The sequence below is a fragment of the Drosophila navojoa genome, chromosome 3 (genome assembly GCF_054131105.1).
Source record: "Drosophila navojoa isolate 15081-1374.11 chromosome 3, UAZ_NAV_1.0, whole genome shotgun sequence".
Taxonomy (NCBI): Eukaryota; Metazoa; Arthropoda; class Insecta; order Diptera; family Drosophilidae; genus Drosophila; species Drosophila navojoa.
Window position 1 is genome coordinate 22,075,753 of NC_142891.1, and position 18,160 is coordinate 22,093,912.

The 18,160-nt window shown below is 36.4% G+C and overlaps 1 long non-coding RNA gene across 1 annotated transcript in view; it reads right to left on the bottom strand.

Moving 5' to 3' along the window:
- The window catches only part of LOC149091824 (uncharacterized), a 151,611-nt gene that overhangs the window by 102,465 nt on the left and 30,986 nt on the right, over positions 1–18,160 (bottom strand). The gene's annotated exons all lie outside the window — the stretch shown is intronic.

The following is an 18,160-nucleotide window of genomic DNA, read 5'->3' on the forward strand; positions in this document are numbered from 1 at the left end:
TAATGAGTGTCAAAGGGACCGCAATCGAATTGCCCAGCGGTGGTCACGCTTCAATCGGCGGTTCATTGCAAATGCAAGCGGCGTTTGAGTCTTTTCACTATTTGCTCGCGGCGCAACCTAAAACTAATTAAAAGTCAGGCACTGCGGCCTACGACCAAAAATTTGCTGCAAAATTCATGGAAAGGCGTCAAATTGCATGCGTGCAATGGGGATGTCATGCAATTATGTATGAATAGACACGCACACACACAAGCACACACACACACACACACACACACGCATTCAAAACGCACTAAAGTAGACAACACGTCGCATCAATGCAACTGTTTATTTAACATGGCCGCCAATTAGCCTGCGGTCGCTTTTGCCGTTAATCCGCGCGTGTTCCTAGAAACGAAATCGTGGTGAAATCAAATGCGTTTTATAGGTTCTATGATGTGGAAATTATGCATACCTTATAAAATTTGCATATTAATAAACAAAATTTGTTAGTTGACTAGTAGTAGTATATGAAGTAAATTAGGATAAAATTTAATTAGGAAAATTTAGCAATACAAAATTTATTTTGTTCTCATGTTTTACTTCAGTTCAAATAACAAATTTAAATATTAGTTTAACTAAAACTCAACGAGTATGCAATCTGACAACTGTAAGAAAACTTTTTGAAAAATTCTAAGTTTTTGACAAGACGCGCTTTCCATTTCCCCTCACACACACACACTCACGCGCTCCTTTTGACAATTTAATACTCTGACTCTTTTGCGATCGTGTCCGCTAACAATTCAATAAACTTGCACATGTGCCAAACACACACACACACACGCACACACACGAAAACTGAGAATGAAAATGTGTGTCAGGCCTGGCCCCATGTCAATGCCAATTTCCCTTTTATGCACAACTTAACAGAGCTTATTGCTTTTCACTCTTCATTGCGCATAAATTTAGCATATACAATACGCATGATATGCTGCCATAGGCCACCCACAGTTTTATGCGTTTTTGTCTGCGCCGCACGCCAACTCAATATGTGCACTCAATCGTATGCCATGTAACAAGGCAGCACACACACACACACTTACACGTATACCCCCACATGCATATATGTATATAGACATACCCTGGAGACTCGCAGCAAAGATGCTGCGCGTCTCATTAGAGCCAGCTGACTTTGTATAGTAATCTGCATACATATACATACTTATATATATGTACATGCACACATATATAGTTATCTAGATAGTTTGCGTCACGGTCGCACGTTCTGCAGCTAAAAGAAGATATGGCCATAATGGCGGGTTAAAAAAGAGAACTAACTGCATTTAAGTCAAACAAAATGAACGCCACGTCGCACTAAGCATAAAATTATGCATGTGTGCCGTTGCCTGTTCTACCTGTGCCTGCCACCTGGCCGCACCTGCTCGACGTCTGCCTAGTCTGCGCAGGCAGTGAAAGCAACGCAAACGGAAATAATTCAAGTGCAATGCAAATCATGACACGGCCACGCTCAGGTAATTGTGTGTTTACCAACGAGGTACAGGAAGTCATGGCAAGAGAGACACACAGTGAGGGAGAGAGAGAGAGCGAGATAGAGAGGGAGTGGGACAGTAAGTTGCAAAAAAACATACAAAACGGCCAAACGGAAATGAGCAAACACATTGCATTGAGCATAAGTGCGCCCAGAGCTAAAACTATTTTGGGGCTGACCAAAGGCACTTGCTAAACGTGAGTTGAAAGGAATGCAGGAAAATTTAAGACCAATGAAATGTGAAATGGTAGAGCTGTGTTGCCTTTAAATGCGCAGCTGAAGTTGGTTTGATATTAAAGTAAACTTGAGTATCTACAGATCTGTAGATAGATTTGTTTTTAAAGAAATCCCCATGATCTTTAATTTGCAGCTTTAATAATAAACAAAAAAAAAGCCTAAATGCAAAACTTGTATTCCATAGAAATAAATACATCTGTGACTATAACTGAAGTTCAAGGTCTTTATTAAATCGATTTGGCTTACATAAGAATAATTATTCATTGTTTTAAACAACATTTATCTATATATGCAATTGATGGATTTTAATATTTTTTAAATATTTATAATTATTAAAATTTAAAGGAAAAGAATGAATACTTTCTTTTAATATTTGTATGCATTTATTTATTTATTTTTTTTTATTTCTAAAATTTATTTAGTTATTTTATTTATTTTTTTTATATAATAATGTATTGCGTACTCCCCTCAAATTCCACTATAAGGGAAAATAAAATAAAAATAAATATATATTTATACATATATGTATATATATAAATAAATGAAATATAATAGAATGAAAGAAAAGAAAAATTTATATACATAATATATATTTAGTTGATGCGCATATATAGCTACAATATAATTTTTTACATATACATATACCTAAATTTATTTATATATGTAGCATATTTCATCTATGCTTTTATATAAATATTCCTGACAAATGAGGTCCCATTACATTTAACGCACAAATTTGCTAGAGACGGATATAAGAGCAAAGTCATAATGAACCCTAAAACATTTATCTGTAATAATATTTATTATTTAATGATTCACAAAAGTCGAATCAGCAATTATGTATATGAAATACAACCGATCGAAAATGCTTGCGTGCAAGTTTTCATGAAAATTTCTCTGGTGGAGCAGAAAAATCGCCGTCCGACAGTAAACCTGTGCAATAAACTGCATGGCAAATAGCCCATAAGTCAGATTGTTGATATGACAGATAATGAAAGGCCATAATCTGATTAATCGCTCGAATTTACAGTCACTTAAACCGCAATGGAATAAACAGCGAGTCATTTAATAATATTTGATTGGCCCGTGACCGTGTGCTGCACTTAATGATTGGCATTCAGTGAGCGCAGGGCGAAAGAAACAACGGCAACCAAAACCAAATTGTGAAGCAAATATTTGCACTTTGCATATGGAATTTACTCTCGCAGTTTTATCAGCGGCCAACTGCGTTCGATTTCATTCAATTCAATTTGAGGAATTCAGCAGCAGAAGGTAGGAAAAGCGAGTTGGAGCAGCATTCATATAAAATAAATAGACCGACAGCGAATGGAAAAGAGATAGTGAGAAAAATCCAGAGAGGGAGTGCGCACAGATAGTTGTGAATACGTATAAATAAACAAACCAACTTTTTGAGACCTGCCCCAAAACATAAAAAAAGCTAAACAGAAATCGAAATAAAATGAAGGAAAATGTAAATGCGTCACATTTTTACAGTGGGAACATCTATCAAATGCTGTGTTGATTTTCAAATACCCGTGTGTGTGTGTGTGTGTGTTGTTGTGCTAGAATAAGATAAGACTGCGAATGCGACTGCTGCCCAACTGCATGAGAAATGATATGTAGGCAACCAATACTCGACTCAAACAGCAGCAACAAAAATGTTGTAAAAATCTTATTACACCAGATGATATGTATGTGTGTATGCATGGGTGTGTGTGCTACTTTGGGTCACTTGTAAATCACTTCGTTAAGTAGATTTGTATAAAGGCTCTTGGCTTTTCTGACCCAGACCAGATTTACTAAAATTGAATTTCAGCAGCAGCTGAATATAAAAGTGTTTAAGCAGCTAGCTTTGCCAAATTGAAGACGGAATGAAGATATATTCTACTGGAGACTGCAGCAGATTTTAAAAACATATACATATATATATGTATATGTATATATTTATTTATTTTTGTATGTTGACTCTCTTTGCTGCTGCATATCATTTGCAGAAGTCTTTGCATTTCTTTTGTCAACTTTCACTTTTTATGGCATTTAATTTCCTTTTTGTGCTCATCATTTACAATAATGTCAAACGAACAAAATTAACATAAATTTGCTATTTTCCAGCAGTTTAGCGAGTGAATATAAAAAATAAAAGAAAAAAAAAAAACACGAGGGAGAAACAAATAAAAATGCTGGAAAACCAACAAACACAAAACAATAGAAATAAGTTAAGACCAAACAGAAAAAAGCAAGCCAGTACAAAAAAAGTATTTCACTAGAATATATCCTATAAAAATGAGCCAAGAATTTTAAAAGTATTTTTTTCATTCCTTCCTTCCATTCATCGGATGTCTGTTGTTCTGTTCTCATCCCAACGGCCCTATATTATGTCTTCTGGCCTCAATTTGCCGCATCTCTTCTGTCTTCCTTATTGATCTATTCTCACATTATTTTTGACTTCTCTCACACCCTCACCCCGCTCATCTTCACAAATTTGTCGTCTACTTTTCTCTACACATATGTTATCAAGCTTTTGTCCTCTGTTCTCTTCTTATTTCCATTCACATACGATATAGCAAACTAATATGCCCCAGCCAAATAAATATTCTAGGATATTGGCAAGCAAACAACAAAAAACTGTCGCGCCTTGAAATATGCTTAAGTTTTTTGCTCGTCTGCTGTTTACTTGGCTCTTTGGCTTGACAAAGTCGATACTTTAAGACCACGACGAGACTCTGTCAACAACAACAACAACAGTAACAACAGTAACAATGAAACTGAAATGCAAACAATATTAAGATTTATGTGCTATGATTAACTGACTCTAATACCGTTTAGCTATATTGAGTTTGATTTACGCATTTCTAATTGAATGGCAAGCATGGCAAGAGCCTTAAATAAGGAGACGTTAAACACATGCACCGCACCTGCAGATGCCGTTAACAAACTCAATATATATTCTCACGACCAATAAAATCAAAAGCGATAATCAAATAAAAACAAAGACTAAACTAAAGAGATTTTTAAGATGCTTTCAACTGAGCTAAACACAATTTATGTCGTCTGGCTAATGCAAGTGGCAAAGGCAATAGATCAAGCTCGTTGTAAGTAGATTTATTACGATATAAATGGCTTTCAAATACAAATTACAATTGTCACAGCCGAAACATGCGCCCAAAACACATGCCAAACCAATTCAGCTCAATGAATCTGACATCCCGCAAAGAAATTGTCTAGTAACACACACAGCATTTAACTAGAGACCAAATGTTTTTTTAACTCTAGCTACAATAAAATTACAGTGTTTCAAAACAAAAACTCTTATGTTTATATATTTAATGTGCGTATATATAAATATATATATATATATATTTATAGTTTAGCAACAAAAGTGTGTAGAGTGTGCATACAAAAACTATCATAAAAAAAAACTCTGGTTTTGTGTAAGTGAATGTAAATGACTAGAAGATGCCACGCAATCGCCAGGCCCTTCCTTTTCTCTCTTTCTCTCTCTCCCTCTCTATTCATCTATCTATCTATCTATCTATCTATCTATCTATCTATCTATCTATCTATCTATCTATCTATCTATCTATCTATCTATCTATCTATCTATCTATCTATCTATCTATCTATCCATCTATCCATCTATCCATCTATCTATCTATCTATCTATCTATTTATCTATCTATCTATCTATCTATCTATCTATCTATCTATCTATCTATCTGTCTGTCTATCTATATATCTATTTCTCATTCTCTCTCAGTCTACATCTCTCCTTTTGCGTTTCTATTCTTTCAAAGTCCAAAGACATACCCTATATATAAGTATCAATCTCTTATAGGGTATACAAATAAAACCCCAACGTATAATCTTTATGTGTGTGTCTGCAACTGTTTGTGCTGACAGCTGCTTTGGCTTGGGGTTGGTGTTTGGGTGCTATTTTTTTGTGACTTGGGGGTGGTGGGGAATTGGGTTCTATAAGGTTGAACATTCAGCTCTGAACATGTTTTGTTGGCCCTCACTTCACCTCGCCCCTGCCACCCGCTGCAGTGTGAAAATTGCAGAGGATTGCATGTGTTAGTTTTGAAAATATTTATATCCATAATATTTTTTGGCCTGTCATTTGTGGGTGTTAGTGGGGGTATGTACATGTGTGTGTCTGTATGTGTGTGTGCACTCGTTTTGTGGGCTTACACAAATGATGTTTGCGGAGTGTTTTGTGAGTGGCAGCACCCAGCAGCGTCTGTGGCTGGCAGCAGTTAGTTAGATTATAATAGATTGCAGCTGAAAACAGCTTGAAATAGTCGGAAGAGCATAACAATGCACGAAATATCGGAATATGTATGAGTGGATATATGCAAATATTTAACTGTGTCTCAGCATTCAGTTTATATTTAATAATTGCTCGATCCAACACGGAGTTAATTTCCATGAAACAATTTTATGCTAGTGGCTGTCACTTAATGGACGGCCAGTTGATTGCGCCTTCAGTCATCGTGAAATATGAGCTCTCCAGGAGGTTTTATCAGTGCACATAGTTCGTGCACTTTTCCATTTCTATTTTCAATATATTGAATATAGCTTTCAATTTAGCAATAAGCGCTCAATCATAGCAGCTAATCAAGTGTTCGAGTCTTGCAGCTTGTGCTCAATTCAAGGCTCTGGCTCGCCATAAACCCCACAAAGCCCCATAAATCACTTGCAAATGACGCTGCCAAGGAGCAGCGCATCACAACGGCAGCATGAGCAGGAGTAGCAGCAGCAGCAGGAGTAGCAGCGGCATAGGATTCTTTATTATGGTCTCGTAACTGTGACTGTCATGCCCAATGTGAATGTGAATGTGATTGTGATTGTGAATGCGAATGCACAATTATAGCCGCTTCGCTAGCTCGTAAAGCAACAACAACAACAATAACAACAACAACGAATGTGTGATGACTTTGTTGTGGCAGCATCCACAGAGCTGCACAAACCAGCGACATCAATAAAATAAACACTGTCAATGCTGGTCTCGATGGATGAATGAATGGCTGCTTGGATCTCTATGACTGGCTAAATGGATGTTTAGGATGCTGGCAGCGGCAGCGGCAGAGACAGCGGCTGCTCAATTGAAGCCGCGACATTTGCTCCTACGCTGTTTGTCGCCGCTGTCATTGTCGTTTTCACTTTGACTTTTATCCATTGACATAATATTTGTATGCCCTTACAGTGACGGGGGTATAGCACTCTTGTTGTGGAGACGGGTAAATAAATGGATTATGCTGAATCTTGAAATTCATAAGAATAGGCAGAAGTCTGACTGAATATACTGTGAGTAACATTAAATTTGAGATCGAAAAATAACCTTTTTATGAGGTATTTATCAAAGTAGTAAACATATTTACTTTAACATAATTACTTTAATATTATAATATAATATAACATAATATATATCACAATAAATAATATAATATAATATAATATAATATAATATAATATAATATAATATAATCAAATATTGCTAAATACTTCCACATATAAACATTAGCAAAAAACTTTAATAACTGTAAAAAATATAATTAAGTGAAATAGTTCTTGCTAGGCTATATTTTAAATTTTTGTAGAGATTTTTATTACGTAAAGTAGATTGAGTAATAAAAATACCAATAATGATAATTAAATGTGTTATACGAGTATAATAATGATGTTCAGGTTTGAGAGTTCATAGTATTAATAATACAATTAACATAAAATAATCAACAAACAAAAGTAAACTCAACTTCAATTAGTGTATTCAAAATTCAGCATAGACCAAATATTTATTTACTTTTTTATGTTTGTAGCTAGAGGCGGGTGTTGAGCTATGGTCTTATGCAGGCTCAGGGCACTGAATACTCAGTCAGATCAGTTAGTCAGTCAGTCAGTCAGTTAGTCAGTCAGTCCAGTGTGGGTGATTGAGCTAGCCTAATGGCTTAGTGTTGACGGCCTGCATAGATTTAAGAGTCGCATTTGCAACATTGTATGCGAACAGGAGAGAAAAATGCCATTACAAGCGAATAAATGGTTGGGTAGAGAAATATGCAGAAGCGGAATAGGAATAAAGCAAGCTGCGGGTTATTCAGATCAAACTGTCTATGCTCTATCTTCGTATTCAAATTGAAAAGGAATGTGAGCCAAAAATGGTTGACTAACACAAGAAGAGTTGAGCTTTTGTAAAGAGGTAGCTGAAAGTAAATTTTATATAAGTCTTTCTTTTTTTTAATACTTGCCAATTATAATTCATATATACATCATAATTTTAGGTATAACTTTACTAGCTTAAAGTTTTCAGATTATTCACCAATGAATGAATCCTAAATACTATTTATTTATTTTACGAGTGTAAATTCTAGTCCATGGCATCATGGCACACTTGAATGTTATGCCATTCCCCTATATTTCACATTGAGAAGTATACACACAACCGCTCACATATGTAGACGTGTATATGTATATGTGTATAGTGGACCCCCCTCAATTTGTGCTGATGCAAGTGTTAAATAAAGTATCACTCAGACTCGTAGTTTATGGTTAGGGGCTGCCGTGGCGTTGGCATTTATTGCTTGTTTTAAAACAACAAAAAAAAAAAAAAAAAAAAAAACAGAAGAAGATGAAGAAAAACACCGACAAAAACACTATATAAACTAGTGCTAAAGCGCTTTAAGAGCGCATGCATATAATAATAAATAATTTCTTTATGTTTGTGGGTAGACAGCGCTCTTTTATGGTTAAGAGTTCCTGCTCTTATATGTATTATTTCTAAATGCTATAATATTTTAATAACCACATTGACAGCTAAAGCTGGTCAAGAATTTGCCTGCGTTTCAATAATAAAATGCAGCGAGGGGTAAACGTAATCACCAGGTGCTCCTTAGCTGTGCTTTTATATCTTATCGAATAATATTCTCCAGTTGCCAAAGTCAAAATCCGACTATTCTTATGTATATCTATCCCACTATCTATGGGTATATTAAAGACAAACACGAACTAAAGTTAGCTGGACTCAAGCTCTAATTACCTGCTCAATTATATAATATACAACTTCATTAAAATAGTTAGCAAGCTAAATAAATTTCATTTACATATCCTTCACGTACATATTTATTCTAAATTATAAACGAGTTGTTTCACGTCCAGTTCGCTTCCTTTGTGCCTTTTATGCACAAAACTTTTGCAAATAAAGCAGTTTATTGTGCCAGTGGGATTTATAATCCACACAAGCGTTATAAATGCTGCGCCTCTACAGCCACCTTCACCTCGTTCCTGCGAGGAATCAGTTTAAAAAATACAACAACAGCAACAAAAATTGAGAGAAAAGAGCCTGAGCTAACGTGGCTGGAACCTGGTTTGCTTCAGCTGCTGTCCGAGGCGCAGCATTTCAAATTAAAAGCATTTGCCATTTTTATTGCTGTGTCTGCAGTTCTTTTTCCCTCTCAGCTTCCCGCTCCCTCTCTCTCTTTCTCTCTCTCTCTCTCTCTCTCTCGCTCCGTGTCTCTCGCTCTGCTCTGGTCATCCAAATTTTTTATGTCCATTTCGCTTTATTTCACACTTTCTTGTTTATTATTGCAGTGCTCGACCCCAAAGAAAATTAAGCATTTGACCTTTTTTCTGCACGGCCTTCTTTACATTTACAATAATGTTGTTGCCATTGATTTATATGCGCAAACTTTTGAGAGGGGGTGGCCCAGGGCCAGGTCAACTCTTTTTGCCAGCTAGCATCCCAGACTCACCCGGTCCCTTATGCGGCTTAAATGCTAACTTAATTGTTGTGCCAGCGCCTAAAAGCGGGCAATTTGCTTGTTTTACGCTCGCCGAGCTTTGGCCTGAACGTCAGCTTTTAAATGAAAACAAAGTAAAATAACCAAAAAGAACATGCTCTTCATTAAAAACAGTTAATTAAGCACCAAATCATTGCCAACTTGCATTGAGTGCGACCCTAAACAATTGTAAACACGGCCACCGACCCAGGGCCCAAACGTATAAGCAAACAGAGAGTTGAGTTCAATTAAGACAGACAGCGATTGCTTAACACACAATTCAATGTCACATTAACAATCTCATTGGTATTGTTTATATTTGATTAATTAGTGTTTTAGATATCAGTTGCAATCGGAAAGTCTAGGGGCGTTTCTAACTAATAGATGAACAGATAAAGCAACAAAAAATTATTAAGGAATTATTTTTGGAATTTATAAAATTATTTCATAATTATTAAATTTGAAGAATGTTATTGAAAATCTCCAATTTTTAATTATACGTCAACAAAGACTGATAAATGTACTATCATTATTATTTTTTATTGTTAATAATATTATTAAAATTCCCTTTTTCAGCTACCCCATTATATAGCCCATACTGATCTACCCCAACCCAAATCATCTTCTAATAGTATAAGCATTTAGCCAATTCTTGACTTGTAAAAAGTGCTTGGAATTTAATGGCATTTGCATAAATGCTGTTAGACTCTTTATGGGATTACATACTAAATGTAGTCTTAACTTGGCACAAACTGCTGCCAAACCACGAACAACAAACGCATGCTAAATAAAACCATTTTACGAGCCCTTTTATGCCCAAGTCATAAACTCATATTCTCACCTGAGTTCGCCATTTGTCAATTTGCCAACATATTGAAAAATGTTTAGAATTTTATGAGCTTTTCTCGGGCATTTTATATACATATATGTGCTGAAATTGCTATCATGACAATCTTAAATTGAATTTTGCATAAGGCACTAAACGGGTATTAATATGCGTGTGTGTGTATGTGTGTTTGTTGTGATGTTTAACGTGTAAATTGTTGCTGATATTAATATCCGCTTGCCATTTAAAGGGATTAGAATGCATTAGATTAGAAACTCGAACGTAATTGATAAGCGCTTAAGCACAACAGGAAATTATTTTATTCAGCGAATAAATAATATATCCCACCTTTGGTCATTTGTATTAATTGGCTGTCATTACGATTCGAATTTTCAATTCCCGAAGAAAATTGTTGAAGAATCGAAAAGTTAGCCAACTGGGTCAAAAACTCTTTCTCCTCAGCATTGCTGAGGACAAAGTGTGAAAATCAAAACATCAGCATTGCTGATGACCTCGACAGCTGCGAAGGAGCATCTGAAGACATTTAAGCCCGGAGCCACAATTTATTATACGGCTTAAGCAGGGTCCGAAATGCCTGCAGGCAATCAATTTTAATGTTTCCCCAACCCGAGGCAGTCATTGATACACGCTTACATACATCTAACATGTAATGCTGCTGGAAATTGGAGTTTTGCTTGTAGATACTCTATAAATAGATTAATCTCTAATGTGTGGGATTTGTATAAATTGAGATGGATTTTGATTGATTTTCATATAGAACTCGAAATCGATAAGTATCGGTTGTACTTGATATATGCCTGTATTTCACAGTGTTGTTTATAAATTGCTTAAGTTAGTAAACTAAAATTGTACGTCTATAAAATATATCGCTAAATATAATCCATTAATAGTTATACAAGAAATCTTTTTGTATATTCATTATGACAACTCAACTCAAACTCTCATTTCCGCTCACCATTTGCAGCTATAACACATACAGGGTATTCAAAGTCTACCATCTATATATACATTTAAATGCTAAACTTCTGTTGGCCATGCAACAAATTTTCTACAACAATTGAAATGTGTGCGGCCTGCCAAAGGTTAAAGCGTTTGTTGTATTGCCAAATTTGCGCCAGTCAAGTGTCTGGGGTGGGGGTGCGGGTGGTGTGCTGTGGTGTGTAAGGGCCAGGAGACCGACAGTCCAGAGCCAACCACATTGTCAATCAAGAAATGCCATCGTCCAAACTCTTGCCGGCTATTTGCCAAAGTCACAAGCGCAAACACTTGACCAGCACGTGCTGATTCATCCCCTCACCATTCACACACACACACACACTAGCACTAACACTAACACACATACGCACACCTCGCACACCCAAAAAGCAAACGCCACGCACAATGCCCCTAAATTTATGCATTGCAGTTGACTTATTAGGGTCCAAGTGGCTATTGTGTATCTGTGTGTGTGTGTGTGAGAGTGGGTGTCAGCATAAGTGTGTGTGAGTGTGTGTGTGTGTGTGGCCGGTCCGCTGTCCACGCTTGTTGATTTGCTTTGATTTTGCCGTCCCTTTTGTGGGACCCAATCCAATGCGCACCGAGGCGTGTGTGTATGTGTGTCATTGCTACATTTCGGAGTTGGCCTAAACGCTGCGGGGCTGGCTTGTTAATAGTTGCTAATTATGTTTAATTAGTCATTTGTATGTGGCATTTGAGTGAACGAGCATAGCACAAGCACCCAAATGTATGTGCCTAACGCAAATGTATGTACTATGTGCAGGCAGCTGAGCCAGGCCTGAGCGAGGCCTGGAAAAGACTTCTGCCACACATACTTCTACTGCTAATTATACTTGTACTTATACTAACGCAAATACGGTATTAAATGATTTGAAAGGAAATACCTTGAACTAGAGTTGATTAATATAAAAATCTAATACATGAGAAAAATAAGTGTTTTAATTCTGTTCCCAGCTCTCTTATCAACTTCCCATTAGAGTAACTTAAGTGTAAGTCTGTATAGCATTGAAATTCTGCGACGATTGTGCGTTTACGCATTGGCAAGCCACAAATTGAACTGAGGCCCTTAGGACTAATTGGGCAGTAACTGCTAAGCATTTTTACAATTTGACTCTGAAGCTCAGAGCATTTCAAATCGAAATCATTTCACTACAGCTCAAGCGGGAATGCCAATCTATAAACTAGGCTATGAGATGCCCTATAGCCACCTTTAGATATTTGCAGTCTATGTAGGCAGAAGGAAGTTGAATTAGAATTGAGTATTGGTCACCAAAATATAGTCCGATCTCTTCCTCAATTACTCAAGAAACTAAATATATCTTAATTTAAATGCCTTTCGATATCGGATCTACCAAAGTCTCTCTCAGATAACGATGTATATTGGCATCGATCATCTTGTTTCTGCTTTATATTCCTGTCTTTAGGGTATATAGAATGCAAAAGTTGCTAGGCAATTTTTCCGTATGGAGCGAGGGTAAGTGAACAAGTCTTTCCATCTGTTGGTTAATTGAAACCAATAACGGTAAATGGCAGAATATGTGTGTGTGTGTGGGTGTGTGGGGTGTGTGCGTATGTGACAACTGGGCACAGAGAACAAAGCTAAATATACCAGAATAGGAACTGCATATATAAGTAGGATGTCCTTGCACGAATCTGAAATAAGGCAAGCGAGTGGGGCAGAAATACAGCCGGGCTAAGTGGGAGACTCTTTCTGTGCTATTTGAAAGAAATCAGGTGAAATTCGTGCTGTCTATATTGTTGTTGTTGTTGCTGCTGCTACTGTTGTTGTTGTTGTTGGTATTTGTAGAGCTCGTTGTGCCCGTTGTGTGCCGTTAGTTTGTGCAAGTAAACAATGAATATGCATGACTTTTCCATGAAGCATCCCAGGCGCTGCAACCAACACTCAAACAACAACAGCAATAACCACAACAACAGCAACAACAACAATGCAACCTGTGCTGCATGGAGAACAAAAAAAAAAAAAAGAAAGGGATAAAGAAGAAGAAAAGCGAAGCAAACTCCAATTTACGAAAGTGATACGATGCTTGGTAGCAAAACAAAAATACATTTGAATGCAGATGCTGAAGAGGAATGACCATTAGAATACCATAGACTCTGATGACAGACAATTTCTATGACAATGCAACTTCAATCGGAAACCGAACCGTTAAGTAGGGAGAGAAGAGCAGGAAAACTACAACAGCAAAAGCTGCCATACTTAGGGTAAGAGCACCTAGTAACCCTCGTCCGACACTCGTATAGGGTATTTGACAAAAATCTGAATAACAGTAAAACAAACAACAGCAACAACAAATCCGGCGAGCGTTGATTAATTATTTTTTTTTTCTCTACCGATGACAAGATCATCCGCCTAGCCCAGCATACAAATTGATTAGAAATGCTGGCAGAGTTGCATTTTCCGGCCCACTTGCAGCCCACCTGGCTGTGTCTCCTGTTCTGGCTGCAGCTGCATTCTGCAGCAATTAGTAAATGTCAAATTCCGCGCGCGACTGCAGTGAATGTCGAAATTTATTGCAGCCAAAGCGTTCAAATGTATCAAGACGAACCGGGCGGGCGCCTGGAAGTATGCAACGGAAATGCATGTGATTACGTTATTGTCGAGGGAAGCGTAAAGTGGACTGCCAAGCGAGGAACAGTGAGAGGCAGAGAGAGAGAGGGAGAGGGAGAGGAAGAGGGCGAGAGTGAAGATGTGCAGCCAAGTCATGCACATCCATACTCTACGTGAGCACAAGCCGTCTGTATCTATATATGTGTACATACATGTATGTGTGTGTGTGTGTGTGTGTGCATTGCTGATTAAAGGCCTTCGTATAACGATGAATTGTTGCAATGCCCATTAATATTCTTATGCATATTTTATGGCACCTGTCTGCCAGCTGTTTCAATAACTTAAAGTCCACATAAAAAGAAAGATGACAAAATGTGCTTTAAAAACTTAAGGCAGAGAGAGCGAGAGAGAGAGAGAGAAACAAATTTTAGAAAAGCAAGGACAGAAAATATGATAAAAGATATTTATGAATTGCTTTTAAATCAATATTTTTTATACACATTTTTTTTTTAACACACATCAATTTTAAATAACATTTTTTAATACAATATAATGTTGTTTTTTTTTGTATACAAATACGTCGGAGTACAAGGTCTGACTCAATCAATCATTTAATTATCTATCATCAGCCGAAAGATTATATTTAGTTATATCCAGTTGAGTGCATGTATATGTACATCTATTGGTAACTTTAGTTTAGTCTAGTTCTAATGAGAGGACTAACTAATATGTGTGGCTGAAATCTATAAATAGGCATGGTCAGACTGTTTGCCTGAGACCCTAGCAAATGTTGTTACCATGAAAAGTTAATTTGAATTATTTTTCACCTGCTTATATGAAAACTCTATAATTTATGCAATTCGATATCAGATTTGCTGCAATTTGAATTCAGAATTTGCACTTGTAAAGTAAATAAATACGATTTGATTTGATGCCCTAAGCTCAGCTGGGAAAATCAGCAAAAATAAAACTGAAATTTACATGGCGTACGCAGTACACATATTCAATTTATATTGTGTGCTCTCTGTCACTCTCTATCTCTGTCGCCATCTATATCACGTTCTGTAGATCTGTGAAATGGCCACAATATTGTTTTCAATTTATATTTATAAATGAATGTTTTGTTGCCTCAATTTGTGTTCCAATAACCATCATAATCTGTGGTATAATTTCTGCTTTATAGCCGATTGTTATTGCTGTCGGCTGCTGCTGCAGCAGCAGGATAAAAATTTACACATTGATATGCTTTTACGAGTGCAAAAATGTAAACAAATAAACAAAGAGCCAGCCATCAAAGAGCAATTCCAATGTAAAATGTAGCAAGAAGCAAGACGCACACACACACGCATTCACATGTCTTGCTATATGTGTTGACAATTTATACGCCTGAATACACACTTAGACAAAGGTTCTGCCCCCCAGCCACATGCATAGACGAGCAGCGACAACAATAAGAAGAAACATGTAATTTGACAATACCAACAAAATGCCATAAACCATAAATTCTTGGCCAAAGCCAAACACTAAAATTGCGCCACTGATAGGGCGAACGGCCTAACGGTGCCTCAGCTCGGGGCCATTGTTTTTTGCCTGTGCTCAGCGCCAGTGGATATTTCTTGAGATCTGCCAGCCAAAAACTGACTCTCGTAATCGCCAGGCAATAAAAACAAGAGTGAATCTTTATCTCGAGCAAAACTGAAGATTGGATGCCCTAAGCAGGCAAAGTAAATATGATATTGACAATGGTATATGTAAAAGGCAAATATATATAGAGGAAATGCGTAATTGGTAAATTTTCATAATTTTAAAGTCAAAATATCTTTAAAAAATTTGTTGTTATTTTTTAAAAGTGAAAAACGTTAAAAGAGCTAAACAACAAAAATATCTTAACTTCAAAATATATGTAAAAAACATATATTATAAAATATAGTATATATAAAATAAAATATAAATATATGTATATATGAGCTAAGTGATTGATAAGATTATTATTATTAAGTGATTGTATACCCAAGTTATCACATAGAAAATTAAATATAAATACAGATAATAAGTCCAGGTGAATACAGGTGCTTACCGAGCATTAATATAAAAAATAAATATAAAAAATCTACATAAATATCTATACATACATTTTTATATCCCGTTATCGGCCAACGCAACTGCTCACAAAAACTTCTCACTCTTCTGAGCAGTGTATTCGCCCAAGTAGCTGTAGGAAATGCTGGCAGTAGTCGAAGCAAATACCACATAAAATATTATCGAAATCGTCATATTCTTGTGTCAGCTTGGCAGCCCTGGCCGCGCCTCGTCAGGCGCGTCTCGCACATAAAAAGCACATAAACAAATAAATCGTCATATGTAACAATGGTCTATTAGTGGAAACTACCAGCCACAAAAAAGACAGAGAAGCGAAGCCACATGGAAATTTATGTATGCAGTGTACAATATATAAATAAATATAAATGTATTTAGTGCCTAGTCCTGTGGCGTTTATCAAGCGAAGCGTTTACATATGGCATTAGACGGCAAATTGCTAAATTTATGCCTTCAGATTCAGATTTAAATCAAGGCTCAAATGAGCCGCCACCAATGAATGACGTGCGGGCTTCACAATTTTTATTAAATTTGTGCGCTCAGACATCAACAGTGTTACAAAAAAGGCAGCATCCCACATACATACACGCACACACACTCACTCACACAAGCACGTTGACTGAAAATGCCACAAAGCATCCATCAGAATGTGTCAATTTCAAAGTTTCCATAGTTGCATTTGAACAAATTTAGTTTTTATATAGTTTTGAGGTTTTTTTTTTCTTTTTCTTTCTTGTTTTGCAATTCCTCTACCATCCGGCATTGCCAAGGATGTTTCGAAAATGTTTGCAGGTTTAATTTTGTAAATGTTTCAGATGAACAAATTCAACGCGAAATTTATTAAAAATATATCGAAATAAGACAAATATAGTTCTCAAATAATATCTAAAGAGTATTAATATAAATATAAAACATTTTTGAATTTCTCTTTAATTTTTATTATTCTAAATATAAAAAAGAAATTAAAAATATAATTGATGATTTAAATTAGATTTAAATTGTATTTTGTTTAAATCAAATTCACACAAATACAATTTTTTTTTTTTTGTAAGTCGAATTTCAGTTGAATATGAATTTGGAAACATTTTCGCTTTGCCTTTTGCGCTGATGTGTGTCAATAAAAAATGAAAAAGGATTTCAGTGCTTTGTAGCGAACTTATTTAATTTTTCCATTTGACTATTTATTTTCTCTCCTTTTTTTTACATTTTTGGCAGCAAGTGTTATAAAAATAATGGCATTTCGTTGACCAACGCTATTGGCAGTTAAAAATAAAATAAAAATAGAGGAAAAGCAGCTTAACAAAGTAACTGTTAATTTGGTTAAATGGCCAACGGTGGCAAAGTCATTTAAATAGTTGGTAGCCCAACCAAAATAATACAAAGCAGACCAGAAAAAAGTAGTTAAAAAACCCAGCCTCACTCGTTAGCTATTTGTTTGCGCCAATAAAACGTTGCCACGCTGAGCAAACGGAACTGGCGAGAACCAAAGCTGCGAAACTATTTTTGACGGTATTTGCTGCAAACAGATGTGCAGCGCGGCTAAGCGCCAGATGGATGATGGGCTTAGCGCCTAGAATATGGCAATGGCACTAGCTATGGCAAGTGGATAGGGGAGACTGCAAAAACTCTTTCTCTCTCTCTCTCTCTCTCTCTCTCTTTTATGCGCTGTTATTTTCGCTTTTTGCATTTGGTGATAGTTGCCTTTTGGGGCTCACTGTTGCGCCAGTGCGTAATCTATAGAGTTACTAGTTAGTTGGCGTAACTTAGTTTGCACACACACACCCACACATACACAACTCTAACTTTTGGGCGCACCGCAAATCCCCAGACCAAAAATTTGATTATAATCAGCCATGCGAGGTGCGCATGCAATGCAGAGCCTCAAATATGAATACGTATATATTTTTAGAGGCATGTACTGCAATGAAGAGCTGAGCTGAGCTGCTCAGGCTCAAAGGCTTGCCAAGCCAATATTAACATAAGCCCAAATTGAAAATTTATAGTTTGGCATAAATATTTTCTTATGTCTGTGAGTTTAATTGAGATTCTCCTTTTTTAATGAGTAAATCGTTAAGAATGGCATGATAATTATTTATCATTAGCTGGAAGCCTGTAAA